Source organism: Lepisma saccharinum, chromosome 3, assembly GCF_977018435.1.
Source record: "Lepisma saccharinum chromosome 3, izLepSacc3.1, whole genome shotgun sequence".
NCBI lineage: Eukaryota > Metazoa > Arthropoda > Insecta > Zygentoma > Lepismatidae > Lepisma > Lepisma saccharinum.
The window spans coordinates 5,033,448-5,049,819 of NC_139231.1; the positions used below are offsets into that span (position 1 = coordinate 5,033,448).

General features: G+C 39.2%; 1 pseudogene; it reads right to left on the reverse strand.

The window, feature by feature from the left end:
• Positions 1-14,729: 14,729 nt before the first annotated feature.
• On the reverse strand, positions 14,730-15,281 carry LOC145984879 (protein GVQW3 pseudogene; annotated as a pseudogene).
• Positions 15,282-16,372: the final 1,091 nt, after the last annotated feature.

Sequence of the window (16,372 nt, forward strand, 5' to 3'; positions counted from 1 at the left end):
AGTTGTTTATATGATACCTGATCCTGAAAAGATGATCTTTTGTGTTTTTTGTAATATAAGTAACGAACAAATTTCTTCTGAATTATTTCTATTTCCCGTGGCGGAGTGGTTCGACGCCAGGGGTCCCGGGTTCGAATCCCGGCCGGAACATGGATTTTGTGAGTGTCAATTCATCAAATTCATCATATCATCACTCATCCCCATCTTCGCAAATTAGCCAAAAGTGGCACAAAAAGCACAATAAAGCAAATCAATCAATCAATCTATAATCTCCCCCCAGATCAATGCACGTATGCATCCTGTGCTGCAATTTGTTCACAATCATCTGGTAGAATGATTTGCCTTGAGTCTCACCCCACTGAATGATCGCCCTCGTCCGTGTGGAAGTGACGTCCTCGAAGTGAATTCTTCATAGCAGGGAAAAGATGAAAATCTGACTGGACAGATCGGGGGAATAAGGTGGATGGGGAAGTGCGGTGAAGCCACACTCGACCAAAGCAGCCTGTGCAGTGAGGCCTTACCGACAGAGGTACCGAATCACGGCCCTATTGGCCACTCTTTTCTCTGACACTTCATTCATTTTCAACCTGACAGAAAAATAGAAGAAAACATGTGAATTTCATCAAAGTTCGCACAGATTGTCCTAAAACTCAAACCTTACATCCTCAAAATTTTAATTACCTGTTGAGTCTTCTCTCCAGATAAAATTCCTAGCCCCTGCTCAATTTATTCCTAACATGTTTGGTATAATGTAATCGTGATGTCCAAGACTGTGTGCGGCTTTCTGGTATTAACCGGAGTACACTCTACTAAAACTTGTGAAGAAAAATGTGCTGAATTATATTAATATGAACTGAAGAACATGCTCAAAAACTTGTGCAGTGAGTATATGCTCACTTTTATTCACAAACCTCGGAAACAAGAAAGTTCTAAGTTTTATTCACAGAAACTATGAAACCTTTTGTGCTAAGTAAGTGCTCGGTTTTGTTCACACCGCCTGGAATATGTACTTGTATGTATTTTAAAGCGTTGAGCAATTGGTATATGAAGTTTTAATCTTACTAACTGGAGTATGTATCTCAAAACTTGATCACGTACTATGTGATCACATTAATTCATACCAAGCTGAGTGAATGCTCCAAGAACTTGAGTAATGAAAATATGCTCATTTCTATTCATACCGATGTCGATAACTTGAGTAATAGTTATATGCCCAGTTCCATTTTCATCAAGGGCATGCTATATTCAAAGAACGAAAATATTTATTTTGTGCTTGGTTCTAATTATACCAAATAGATGATTATTCAAAGAACTTAAATAATGTCTATCCTCAGTTCTAGTCATACCAAGTGGATTACATGTTCCAAGAATTCAAATAATGCAATTGTGCTCACAACTAATTACACCAAGTGAATTATATTTCCAAGAACTTAAATAATAATTATGTGTTGAGTTCTAATTACACCAAGTTGCTTCTGTGCTAAGTACTAATTACAACAAGTGGATGATATTTCCAAGATATTAAATAAGGATTATGTGCTCTTTTCTAATTACACCAATTGGATGATATTGCCAAGATATTAAATACTGATTATGTGTTCAGTTCTAATTACACCAAGTGAATGATATATCCAAGATCTTAAATAATGATTGTGCTAAGTACTAATTAGACCAAATTGATGATATGTTCAAGATAATGATTATGCTAAGTACTAATTAGACCAAATTGATGATATGTTCAAGATAATGATTATGCTAAGTACTAAGTACACCAAGTGGATGATATTTCCAAGATTTTAAATAATGTTCTCTGCTCACTACTAATTACACAAAGTGGATGATATTCTCAAGATCTTAAAAAAATATTATTAACTCAGTTCTAATTACACCAAGTGGATGATATTTCCAAGATCTTAAATAATGATTATGATTTGCTCAGTTCTAATTACAGCAAATGGATGATATATCCAAGATCTTAAATAATGATTATGATCTGAGTTATAAGTACATCAAGTGGATGATATGTCTCAAATCTTTAAATTATGTTCTGTGTTCAGTACTAATTATATCAAGTTTAATGATATATCCAATAACTAAAGAAATGTTATGTGCGCAGTTCTAATTACACCAAGTGGATTATATTTTCAACATCTTAAGTAATGATTATTTGCTCAGTTCTAATTACACCAAGCGGATGATATTTTCAAGATCTTAAATTATGATATATCTGATCAGTTCTAATCTGTGCTCAGTACTAATTATACCAAGTTGATGATATTTCCAATAACTATAAAATTGTTATATGTTCTAATTACACCAAGTGGATGATACAATAGAAGATCTTAATTAATGATTGTGCTAAGTACTGTTTAGACCAAATTGATTATATGTTCAAGATAATAATTGTGCTCAGTGGTAACTGCACCAAGTGAATGGTATTTCCAAAAGCTTAAACATGATTATGAACTCAGTTCTAGCCATACCAAGTGAAGCACATGTTCCAAGAACGTGAGCAATGAGTAGTCCCTTCTTACTCGCACCGCATGACAAACAAATTTGTAACCGTGAAGCAAAAATACTCCATTGTCCAGAACGGGAAGCTAACTGATATTTTACTTCCGTTCACGGATTCTGGCTTCGATCCCTGTCGTTAAGTTCAACTTATAGTCCCCCGATGACGCAGCATCGATCCCTTTGAAGTTGTTTATGTAAGCGGAAGGGAGATACCGGGCGTGTTTTGGTATTCGCTCCAATGCACCTTCCCAGGTTTCAGTTTTTCATCCTTTTTTATTACTCCCTCACTCCCCCCCCCCCTTTGAAATTCCAACGACTGCCCACCTCCACAGTCTAAAACCTTTGCCTTCCCCGCAGAACGAGATCTCGTATTACAGTTTCCGGTGACGTATAACGATTTCTTCCGCTTCCGGTCCGTCCCCTCACCCCCTCTTCTGGTCCCTGAAACTCCAAAGTCTGTTTTCGAATTTTCAGCAAACCACTACCAGAAACCTGATATGAATTCAGAAGGGAAGGAGTAAGGGACGTAGAGAACAAGCGAGAAGGGTGGGTGGTGGAAGTTTGTGAAAAGAAGTGGCGTTTCATAAGAAACAAAAAATATATCATACTATAGATTCTATTTTGTTCTTGAATTTATCAGAACTTTCTAGAGATTTCCGAAATGTGCAAGCAATTTTTTTTTGTGTTTGCAGCTAGGATTACGACGCCAGGTTTCAATATATCAACAAGTACAGTCACGATCAAAAGTGAAATAACCAGCCAATCCTGACGGATAAGCAACCAGCAACACACGTCGTGTTGGCACACTAAATAGCATTCAAGGGTGTACGCTCATAACTGTGACAAAATATCATTTCCTCTATTATTTTCTGTAGTATTTAATGCTGAGTCAGGTAATATCAGAAAATGGTGGTGGTTGAGACGGATAAACCCTGGGTAATATGTTATTGCAGGCTAACAATGCTATGGCGCCAAGATCCATACGCATAGTATAATTCTGTATGGGGATTTGTGTTACCAGGTGCATTTTAAATAAGAAGTAGATGCATAATTATAGCTAAACTGGTATTTATGGGGATGCGTATAGCTTCTTTATATAATATAGTAATCATTTATAACAAACAATAACAGTTATTACTTTATTGTACTTACTGTAACTTTAATTCAGTTTTTTTCAGGACCAGATTAAGACTAAGGCATACAGTTGAATTGGGATACAAGTCATAGAATCAAACGCGGGAAAACTTTATTAGAAGAATACTATTTTAACTATTCTAACAAGGTGGTCAAGTGCGTTAAGTTGTTCACACATGATCACCCCACAATCGGCCTGGTGTGGGCAGTGGCGTTCCTTTGTGAGTGTCTCTTTCTAGCATTTTCATCTAATCACATTCATCATCATCGTCGCGATTTGGCAAAAGGTGAAAAAACGCGACGCTAAATAACGCAAATACAAACAATTCAGATCGTTGTAGAAAACTATAACTTCAAACTGAACAGTGTTTTGGGGGGGAAATTAAGAAGAGAGACGGCCGTTGGAGAGCATTTATCGCCGCAGGTAACAGGTCGTAGGTTCGAATCCTGTATTGTGCAAAGTAACACCAAAGCATAGTCATACTAGTCAGAATTGGTGTCACAGAACAATTCTTTTCATGTTAATTCAGAATTAGCTTTAAGCAGCACCATCTTTACTGTCTTGTTACACCGAGTGTAGAGGCCATTATCACACGATTGTAAGTCACGTGGTTTATTCTATGTAAGAATGTACTAAAAACTTATTTTATCTTTGATGCTGTACTGTATTTCATAATTTTGTTTTTTGGATCTTTTGTTTTTTCTGTTACTTCTAACCTCAATCCAAGTTAAGGTAAGGTATATCGGTTATAGTGAATTTAATTTAGAAAACAAAATACGTAGGGTTTTGTTGTAACTGAAGTTTACTGTATTTTTCAAACGTCACGTGGCTTTGTTTGCCTTAGCTTTGTTCTTACATTCGGAGGAGAATAGTTTCTGTTGCACGAAAGTAGTGATTGTTACGTGTAGCAGCGTTGAGTGTACTTAGTTCTATGAGTATTGTTGTGCCTTTCTCTGAAATAGATACAAACGTCCTTATAACAACAATATAAACTTTATTACATTTAATGAACAATAAATTTATAGATATATGTCGTATTGTTAGTAGAATATGCTGAAGGTTAAACCAACACTTGTCGTAGGTTAGTAACTGTATGTAAAAACCTGTGACCCAACAGCCCGTGAGGGACAGGCCCTACACACCGACTGCCGACCTCACTTCCATATGCCAACCAGTTACGGGGTGACGTGTGGTCAGTACGACGAACCCCCAGTCGTTGTTGTAGGTTTTCATGACAGGGTTACGCCATTCATTCATACCTACCTAGTTTCCTTACGATGGTGGGCTGCCACCGGTCCCATACACAAGCCGCAATCTCAGGAGAAAAGTGGTTACGTTTCCCCCAGGAGACTCGAACCAGCGTGTGTTCCGTACCCGGAGTCCAACGCATGTCGCCTTACACCGCACAGCCACGGTGCGGGGTAATAAGTGTATGTACATTTGTGTGTTTTTTATTTCCAATTTACCACTGGTGCGACGTTCATTATATCGAATTACAAAACTGGGCGTGATCAATATGAAACTATTATGTTACGTATGAAAGCAGTAATTTAAATCAATAACAGTAACATTTTCTATCATAATTCTCTTTGTAAACTTTTCATTGAATTTTGATGCTGCTGTGTAAAATAATACTTTTACTTCGTGATATCATTCTCTAATTAAACGTATAGTGCATATTAACTAATTTTCATTGGAACATTAAACTATTTTTTAGTACTTTGATCAGAATATGATTTCAGTAAATTTGGATATTTTGAAGTATAGTGATGACCATAATTAGCTGATGGTTTTAAAATAGCAGAAATGAAACAAACAAGTGTCGCTGGAGAATATTATGTAAATGGAATAAATTCTACACTTCTTGAAGATTAATTAAAGAACAGAAACGATTAGTACACACACAACAAACAAATACTAACCACAAGGTATTTGAAGTGGTCAACTTGTGATGCTACACAGTATTGGAATCTTTTTCTTAAGTTTAACATTACATGTTTCAAGACATCCTTGCCAATGCTCGCAATTGTTCTCTTGATAAGATTCCAAGTTTAGTCTCACAAGGAAAGGCATCATTACATAATAGTGACAATTGTTCGTTTCATTTCTGCTATTTTAAAACAGTCAGATAATTATGCTCATCTCTGTATGTCATAACAATCCATCAAATTAGTGAAATTCAGATTAGTTGCTTCATTGGACGCCTCAGTGTCGTAACAAACCGTACAGAAAAACTTTCTTTTTCTGGCCGAGTTGCTCCTCCTTGGAACCGGCTAGTATTTATTTCGTCCAGGGGTGGAACCATTAGGCACCCCTTAGATTTCTTCCCCACATCCCTTCAGCATCTCTTTTCCAAAACCTATGTTCAACCAAAAACATTAACTCTTCACAGTGTTATACCGGGTGTCCGAGAAGTCTTTGTATGAAAACAAAAATTAACTGTATCCGCTATATGCAACATAGACATGAAAAAGTAGTACCAAAATGTTCGGAAACTATTAAAGTTTTTTTTGTTTCATATTTCTGTACCGTTGCAGTAGTGTAGCAGTGCCAGCGTCCAGCAAACCGGAAATGTACACAAATCAGGAAAAGGCTGAGTGTGTCCTGTGGTTTCACGAGAGCTGGTCACAAAAAACAGTGCAGAGACAGTTTCAAACATCGTGCGTATCTGGGGTAAAGAGCCCCCTCATGAGGTGAGGAAGTCGACCATGGGCAACCCGAAGGTGAACGTTTGGTGCGCGCTGCTGCATGACAGAATAATCGAACCATTCTTTTTCTGTGAGGACACCGTAACATCTGGAGTGTATCTCGACATGTTGCAATTGTTTGCTGTTCCTCAATTGCTAGAATACCACCCAGATGTTATCTTTCAACAAGACGGTGCACCGCCACATTGGAGTCTGGAGGTTCGTTCCTACCTTGAACAGACATTTCCTGGAAAATAGATTGGTCGAGATGGACCGACGGCGTGGCCTGAACGATCTCCAGACATAACCCCTTTAGATTTTTTCTATGGAGTTATGTGAAAGACAATGTCTACAGAACTCCTGCATCCGATCTTGCAACTCTGCAACAACGGATAACCCAAGTCATCACATCAATCCCTCCTTTGATGTTGGCTAATGCATGGCGAAAAGTTGAATTTCGACTAGATGTACTCCGTGCTACCAAGGGTGCTCACGTGGAGATTTATTGATTTCTTTCCTATTGCCAATAAAACTTCAATAGTTTCCGAACATTTTGGTACCATTTTTTCATGTCTATGTTGCATATAGCGGATGCAGTTAATTTTTGTTTTCATACAAAGACTTCTCGGACACCCGGTATTATGTCATGTTGGGTACTTAAGTGAGACCGCAATTCTTGCCTCTCCCTGGAAAACATCGTCCGGTCGTCCATGACTGTCTCGGTCGCGCTTGAACAAGCTGTAAAAGGTGAAGGCAAAGTTTCCAGTGCATATAGCACCGCGCCGTGAAGGCCCATTTAGGGGATCTCCCAGCCTCAAATTAATGGGTACTTGGGGGCAACCCTGTGGGGTAAAGGTGGTCGGAGCGTGGTGCTCCGAAGTTACCGAGACCGAGAATTCTACACCCACGTCCCCAAAACGTGCCTTGAACAAGCTGCTCCTTTAAAATTTATAAACATGTCGTTGCTGAGCGAAAATGAAGCAAGTTGATAGTTTTTTTCAGTATCATTGGTGGCTTATATTATCATACATGCCTAGTAAAAGTTGATTAGTATTTGATTTAGTGGCTAAAACATGCATGCATGTTTAACTTTTTCCAATTTCTATATCGCACCCCCAAATGTTTATTTCGCACTCCCTCAACACCCCTAGATGACTAATCCTGGCTCCGGCGCTGATTTCATCAGTCCATCCTCTTTGCCGCGATTAACCAAGAGAAGAATAAGTGCGGCGTAAAGTAAGTAAAGTTGAAAGAGTGTCGAGGAAAAGTTTTGTGTCTAAGCCTGGGTATTGAAATGAAGGCGTTAACTTAAATTGGGGAGGTTACGTCTCTCGAAAATGCATGCAAGCACTCCAGACGACCTTCAACCCGGAAGCTTGAATAATGCAGCTCTCTGCGCATCCCCGTCTTCCCATTCATGATGCAGTGGACGAATGAAAAATAAAAACGATGACCGCGAAACGAGGAGACCGGCTGAAAAATTGAAAACGACCCGCCGAGCGAAAGCTGGCGATTAAAATTCAAAGCAACTGCACGAGATTAAAAAAAAGAGAGGGAAAGAAATCCATTGTTGAACGGCATTGTTGCATCCCATTCGCCGACCTGTGGGTACCGATTAATTAATTTACCGCCTTGCTTGGCCCGCCGCACCGTAATTACGGGCTGGGGACAGCTCGGATATCTGTCCGCCACTGGAGAAAGCGAAATGAGGCTCGTTTTGAGCTCATCTAAGCGATTCGCACTTGTCATCCACTTAATTTTGTTAGCATGAATCAATCTCTTTTCATTCTGTGGGGTCTTTTTCCGGTGTAGTAGAGGGTCCTCGTGTCTATTGGCTCGTTGGAGCTTAACAATGGCGGCGGGGAAGGAGCGCGACGTGGTGGGCAAAGCTCGTTATTGTCCTCTCGCAGAGGCGATGGAAACTTGACAATTGTAACAATGGATATTAACCAAAGAAAATGCATTGCTAGGTTAAGAATTAGTGGACTTTATAAACCTATGGGGGATATAAGCAGAACAACAACGTGATGTAGTAATTTATTAGGAAAAGGAGTGAGAACTATGTTAGTTTAATGTAGTAGGTTAAGTTAGGTTAGGTTAGACTGAATTGAACTAGATTTTTACCCTTAATTATGTGATATATTTCTTCAATTATTACACAGAGGAAAAAAATACTTGTTTGGAATAACGTAAAGACTAGTTTCTCGTGACCAACATTTGTTGAAATAGGGACAAACAGTACCAGTTTACCAGTAATAAATTGTTTTATTTATACAGAACATTCGTTTACAGTTACCAAAAGGTTTGCTCAAAATTTACAAGTTTAGTAAAGGCTACCAAATGTTTTGTTTAAAGTTATTAAAAAGTTTAACCAAACGTATTTCGTTAATATAAGTGAGTCATTTTTCTGTGTATTAATAATTGTGGTGTCCGGATAGCATACACAGACTTATATTTTTCTTTGTATGTACAGTCCGAACAATTCTGGGTTGTAAGAACCTCATTGACTTTCAATTGTATCATTACAACACAGAAGAGTCCATGACTGTACACGAATTTGATGTTAATATTTTTACATATTTTGAAATATTTTACATTTTTCCGTTTAGAGTAAATATTAGGGCTGAGCCGATACCACTTCGATCCGATACCGATGCCGATACCGATACTTGTATAATTTTAATTTAAAATATAAAAGGCTAATTATATATATATATATATATATATATATATATATATGTGTGTGTGTGTGTGTGTGTGTGTGTGTGTGTGTGTGTGTGTGTGTGTGTGTGTGTGTGTGTGTGCCTACGCGTGCGTGTGTGTAATTATTATTATTATTATTATTATTATTACATTTTACTCGTATGCATCTCTGATGACGGGCGATGAATAAATTAACCCACTAAACGATGCTCTGTTGCAACGATGCTTCTCAACTTGACAGTCTTTTTTTGATAACTGACAATCGATCAGATGTTTCAAATATGAGAAAATATTAAGAGAAGCTAAGAGCGAGATAATCGTGTCGTCGTCGTTCCCCATCCCCCATTTTGAAAAATGATATCATGCCTCTTCAAGCTTCTCTAAAGATAAGGGATCACTCTTCCCAAACTAACATTAAATCATCCGTGAACACAAGAATAATTGGCGACTTACCAGCCCCAAACACAACGTCTAAAACTTACAGTAAAGCTGTAATGTAAAACCAATATTGTATCTTTGTTGTACTTTTACAAGGAGAATAAAAATTAGTAAACGAAATGTAAGGAGGGAATGAAAACTTACCAGTCTCTTGCTTGCCCCGCACCTCCACCACGTAACGAACTGTGAGGTTCGTGGGATCAAACCAAGAATTTTAACCATTATGCTTGGGTGATGTAGCTTTGTCATTCATTCATCCTCTGCTGGTGACCACTCGCCCTTGGCAGATAACTTGATGGTAATGGGCGAGAGGTTACTTTTCACACATGAAATGGGTTTATATCTTCTAGTTTAGATCAACATGGTTAGAGAAGGATGTTACCTGTCTGTTGGATGATGAATGGTTCCTCAGAGAAGACTCTTAGAATTGCGCTATGGAGGCTCGCTCAAGCTCCCCGATGTTTCTCGTTCCTCGATCCAAAGCAAAAGACCCGACGTCGCCCGTTACACTCTAACTTATCCTTTCTTCCACCACATGGTTATTGCTCCCTAATACCAGTTGATCAGCAACTTAATTCCAATCAACCAGGAGGATTGATTTAATACTGACCTAGCATTCTTTGAATGCTTCAGAGAGTAACGGCCAACGAAGGAGGTTATTGCTTCTGGCTTGCTACTTTTCTCTAATCAGGGGAACCTGTTACGATAGCAGGCGATTGACTTCAGAACAGTCATTTCCGACTTGACTTTGCTTTTGGTTACATTCGGCCAAAAAAAAAAAAAAATGCATAATTCTATCGCTTGGCGTGGAAGGAAATCCAAACCTAACACTACATTTTCCAGAAAGTAACTGGCATCAACTGTCGTTCAAAGGAAATTATTCCCTTGCAGCGTTCCCTGTGCCCCCAAAACACGCCTGCTGAAACCCAGTTATCCAGGTCAAGACAAACAAAAGTCTAAAGTTGTAAGGGAAAAGGGGGATTAGCCCAGGTATTTGAATTTCCAGGAAAATGCTATGTACTGTGTCTTGAGACACCTCCGCCACTTTCATGGGTGACCTTTTTGACCGCGGGAAGTCTCTAAAGAGAGAGATGTCCGGAAACACCGAAGAAAGTGGAAGTATTACCAAAAGGTGCATCGTCGGCTTTCTGGATCTCATTGGGGTTATTGTTACACGAGACCGCATTTGTACGAACAAAGCCTGGCAGACTTCGAAGAAAACTAAACAGAATCAGCGAAACTCCAATGGAGATAATTTCACGTTACGCTTGATTTGCACGTTTGATCTGCGTATAGATCTTTGTGTCACGTACTTGCTGTTCACGTAAACTTGAGTACAGGTTCATTTAACGAATGCACAACTATTTTTCTCTTCAATACTAAAGGTAAGTTGGAAAAGGTGAACGAATCTTTGAAAAGGAACATTTTTTTTTGTTTTCTATCGACTCAAAAACACTGGTATCGGCTAGTATCGGTGAGAAAATACCAACCAAAACTTACCGATACCGATACCCTTCGTATGGACTGATACCGATACATTGGTATCGGCTCAGCCCTAGTAAATATTTTTACATAAATTGCAATACTTGCGCCATTTCACTGGTTTTCTTCGAGAATACAAATATACATCTTTTAAAATACGACTTATATTTAAACATTGGTGTTATATGCCTTGTAACTAATTAGTTGGGTACCTAAATAATAAGAAAAAAGGGAAGACGCGTATAGAGGCCGTGGAAACAAGTTACACGTACCCAAACCTAATAGTTACAAAAGTCGTTGTTTGAGGTTAATGACGTGTATTTCGTACCGTCACCTCAGTCTCGAGTGAGAACCAACTAATCGGGACAATGCGATATATTAAAGTCAAAAACGTGCCCCCCCTTTTTTTTTCAACAAAGTTAGTCCTTGAACTAGAACGTGAATTCTGCCACGGTTCCGTATCCGAACAATTACAACCTCGTTTGCCCAATTTTTAATCTAAGGTACAGTTTTTGTGTAAGATAAACATGCACTACAATATGTAGTTTGTGACACGTGGTCAAATTTATTATATTAACTGCGCAACGGAGAATGGTTAATATTTTCTCATCAACAACAAATACATCGATATAACTATAACATTTCTTTCTTTTGACGAAACAAACAACTGTTCAAAAGTTTTAACATTCCCCGGAAGTAATACAATAAACTAGATAAACTGATAACATATATGGATAACATATACAAGGATACTGTTAAAAGTTATAAAGGTCAATCATTGGCATTTGTATGCACACGACATTTCTTGGGAGAAAAACTCCCTTTTTGGCGCTCTTATACGTTTTGTCAAACATGCGTAAAGCACTTACTTATCCACAAGAGTGCCAACCAGGAATTACGTAAATTGTATTCCCCTTCTTTTTTGTGCCCAATTAATTCTGATTAGTGCCCGCCTTGCGTATACTAGAAATGAACCGAACGTCACACCACGTTCCCATAAATGCAATCGCGACGTCGTCGTAAAATTGGGGAGGAAATCACTAAAAATGCTTTCTATTTGAGTTCCCTTTTTTTGCCATCCCTCTTAATATTTCGACTTGCAGTTTGGTCAAGAGTAACACGTACATTTGTCGGAAGACACTTCACAGTTCACTACGTAATGGTCGTAAAAGTACATACCTCAATAAACGGAACAATCAGACTGCGTGGTTTATCGATGGTGGCGACTGCAGAGCCAAATGACGCCTTCCAACAGGTCCTATCCACGTACGTCCAAAGTATCCTGTCCTGCTACTTATATCCTTTCTTCTTGAACTTGTCCAATTGCGTCTTCATATTCCAGGTCCCACTTCGTGTGCGAAAGAACGACAATCAAAATAGTCAATGGTCAAAAGTACTTCGTGTAGTCATCGTCGCTGCTTGCTACCGTTCCTCCAAAACGCCAACTCTTTCGCGTATTGCTCCCACGCAATCCAAAACAGGGCAGTTTCTTGTCGTGTTCGATGAATAAAGGTAGCCCACTATTACCAAAGGGCATCGAAGCATGAAGAGGTACGTCTAGCCATACGAGTCCCTGCTCTCCTCAAGTCGAGGTCGTCTCTTGCAACTCCTCCACAACTGACCAACTGGTTCGGAACTGACTTTTCCTTCGATCGCGATCGCACAAAAAAGAAATACCACTGAGGGCCTCTAGCGGTCAATCGACCAACTAGCCCCCAATAACAGGCTGACGCAAGGCGTACCGAAGATATGAGGGAGAATGTGAGGCTTTTTCACGCGATAAATTAACGTAATACATTTATTACAGTTCTGCGTGGAAAAACGTCACAGCCTGAATGTTGGACGCTTTACGCTTGACACCTTAATCATCTTAAGAACCATGTAAAAATCAAGCCTTGTTTCCTACTGCAATATTTCTGAAATGATCCCTTCTGATTCCACTATATCTGAGAAGTTCACTCTAACCTCAAAATAATACAGGATTGAAGTCAATGATAGAAGACTAAGAAAAATATTACACACTTTTACATTTTTTAGTAATTTTTGTCTACATATTTATGCACAAATTTCGGATTTTTTTGTTAAATAATCTACTCTTACACATCCTCCTTATTCACCAGATCTGTCATCGTGCGAGAATGCTGCTGAAAGGGAAGCGACATCAAGATATTCCAGCAATATAAGATGTGGTGAGAAGCATCCCAGAAGATGCTTTCTCTGCATGCTTCCGAGACCTCCAGAAACTCAGCAGAGGGGACTACTTTTGCAGGACCAAGGGCCATTAGTTGGTGAGTTGAATGTTTCACTTATTATAAAATCTGGATTTTGAAGTTTTTCCTTGAACCACATTTTTACACACTGTTGTATTTCCAATTTAAGCAAAATATATATATATTTTTTATTTACAAATCACATTATAGTCAGGTACTTTCGTTTGGATATTCTCTTTATGTAATTTTAAAGCATCTGTAGTAAGGGAACAGATTGCAATACCAGTGGAAAGAAACCAGTTCCTCAGAGTTCGTACATTATGACGTTAACTCATCGAAAATTCCAAAATTATACGCATTCTAAGCTCAATCTTCTGGTTAAAAATAAATAATCTCATACAACAGCAACGTGACGGTGTATATCTCACATCGTACTAGGTTGTATAATGGAACACGCACTTTATAACCGTGTTGCATCCAAAAATTCATTTTATATGTGTGCGTTGGGCGATTATATAGCTTCCCCCCCTCATCCTCTGTAGTGACTCCGCGTCGTAAATTCCCCAAAATTGTTTAGAGTTCCGTATTACTGACGGAAACAAAACACAGACGATAAAGATAAAGGAATGAATAATATAAAAAAAGAGAATGAAAGTTGCGCGGGGAAAAGGGGGGAATGTCAAAGGTAACGTTACAATTCGATCGGTGAGAGCGGAGTTAGAAAGTTCGTTCCGCGTGGTTTGCAATGCGAGCTTATGTAAATATTTTATCTTGTTCTCTTCTGTTCGATTAAAGTTTAACCCATTTAAACTCATGAATTGGAGTGTTTGGATTGGGTTATAATGATATTTTCAGGAACTGATTGTAGAGAGATTATTTTATATATTTCTTGCTATAAATTTGTTACTGTACACCCACCGCCTTTATCATAGCGGAGAACCACGAGACGTGAATGACCTCAGGCGTTCAGCAAACTATAGTACAATTGATAATATACAAGGTGTGGCTATTAATTTCCAGGACTGCTCTAATAGCACCAGTAAAGATGATGTGAAAAACTTACCCTTTTAATATGTTTCAAAGTAATCCCAACCTGCCGTAATACACTTCTGTGCTCGGCTGTATAAGTTGCGGAAACAACTTTTAAAGTCCTCTTTCGGAAGGCTCTTCAATGTCGACGTCACGTGCTTCTTGATGTCTTCAACATCCACAAACCGTGTTCCTTTCAGCACAGTTTTGAATTTTGGGAACAAAAAGAAGTCTGCGGGGGCCAAGTCAGGAGAGTATGGCGGATGGTGCAGCTCTACGACTTCATGCTTGGCCAAAAACCGCTTCACTGGCAACGCAATGTGGGGGGGGGGCTTTGTCGTGCAACAGACACCAACTCCCATTCTGTCGAAAACGGGGACGTACTCTGCGAATTCTTTGTCGGAGTTGGGCAAGAACTTCTGCATAATACTGTCCTGTAACAGTCGTGCCAGGTGGAACAAATTCATGATGAATCAGTCCTTCAGTATCGAAGAAAGCGATTAACATGACTTTGACTTTTGATTTTTGAAATCAAAACTTTTTCTGTTTAGGGAAGCTGGGAGACCGCCATTCTGCGCTCTGTCTCTTGGTTTCATGGTCGTATTGGTAGCACCACGATTCGTCACCCGTTACTATCGAATCCAGGAAAGCAGGGTCAGCGTCAGTGTTGTCAATGTGTTCACCACACGTGTCCAATCTGTGTTGCTTTTGTTCGTCCGATAAACAGTGCGGAACAAATCTGGAACACACCTTGCGTTTCCCTAGGTCTTGCGTCAGAATTTGGCGAGCCACCTCCTTGTCGATGTTCAGTTCACTGGCCAGTATTCGAATAGTCAGTCGCCGATCCGATGTTACAAGCTCGCGCACTTTCTCAATTGTTTCAGGCGTACGCACGAAAATCGGCCTTCCGGTGTGGGCGTCATCTTCAACACTTTTGCGCCCATCCCGAAAACGTCCATACCATTCAAATGTTCGGGAACGGGATAATGCTTGCTCACCATACACTTGCTTCAACATTGCATGTGTTTCTGTCGCACTTTTGCCCAGTTTGAAGCAGAATTTGATGTTCACCCTTTGCTCCATTTCTGCACTTCCACAACACCACTTTACCACTTCGACAACAACACTTCACCAGATACGTGTCGATGCGTCTTTCCCAGCCAAGCTCTTGTCTCCAACTGGCGCGCGCTTCGGGGTGCATGTGCAGATGTACTACCTACCGGATACCAGCAGCGCCCCTCTCGGGTGAGTGATCGGTTTCGTGCTGTGACGTCAGTCCTGGATATTAATAGCCACACCTTGTAGAAGTATCCACATTACAGTACATATTTCCTATCGAACGACACTATACACAGGTTCCACTTAGGAACGCTGAAGCATATAATAACAATATTGATATCGATTAATCTTTTGTTTAACTATGATTGTCAAAATTCCATAAAAACAAAACCGCGCATCTTTGAATCAAAGCAATGTTATCCTCTAACTAAAAGAAAAAAAAACTGCCAACTCCCAGCAACCGGAAAAACTCACAGGTACCCATTTTGTGAGATTACGCAATTGCGCCATAATAGAATTCACCTTTTTACATAAAAGTATTTTATTTCCAATAGTTCAAATGTCTCACAACTCAATTATGCGGAGACGTAACAAGTTTTTACAAAATCCATTCTATAGTTACTGAATAAGTATTTTGCGTTCGCTTATACCGTAGTACTTAATCAACATATTTCTGCAAAAGCACCATATGCATCTAATCGTGGTATATTCCACTTGTTTGTGGATGCAACTGAAAAAAAAAGTGTAGAATTCTTTCTTCTTGCAAGCTTTTTAAATGGCATACATTTGGCAGCTTTTACCCCCATGGTTGTTCCTCCAAGTACTCATAAGAGAGGTTCGTTGAGCTCCTGGGTTACTTATACAAGGACTGAGAACACCCTACTCGGGAGTCGAACCCAGTCTCAACACATACTACTGTGGACTTGGCTGCCGATATCGTTTGCATATACGAGACCGTTTCTGGATCCTTGAATCATTTTTATTACTGCGTATAACTATGCGAAATTGAATAGTTTGACGTTTAAAATGCAAGGTTTAAAACGTGTGTTATGACATCAATTCTAATAGATTACGTAATTATGTAATTCCCGAAAGCGGTTATTGAACAACCTGTA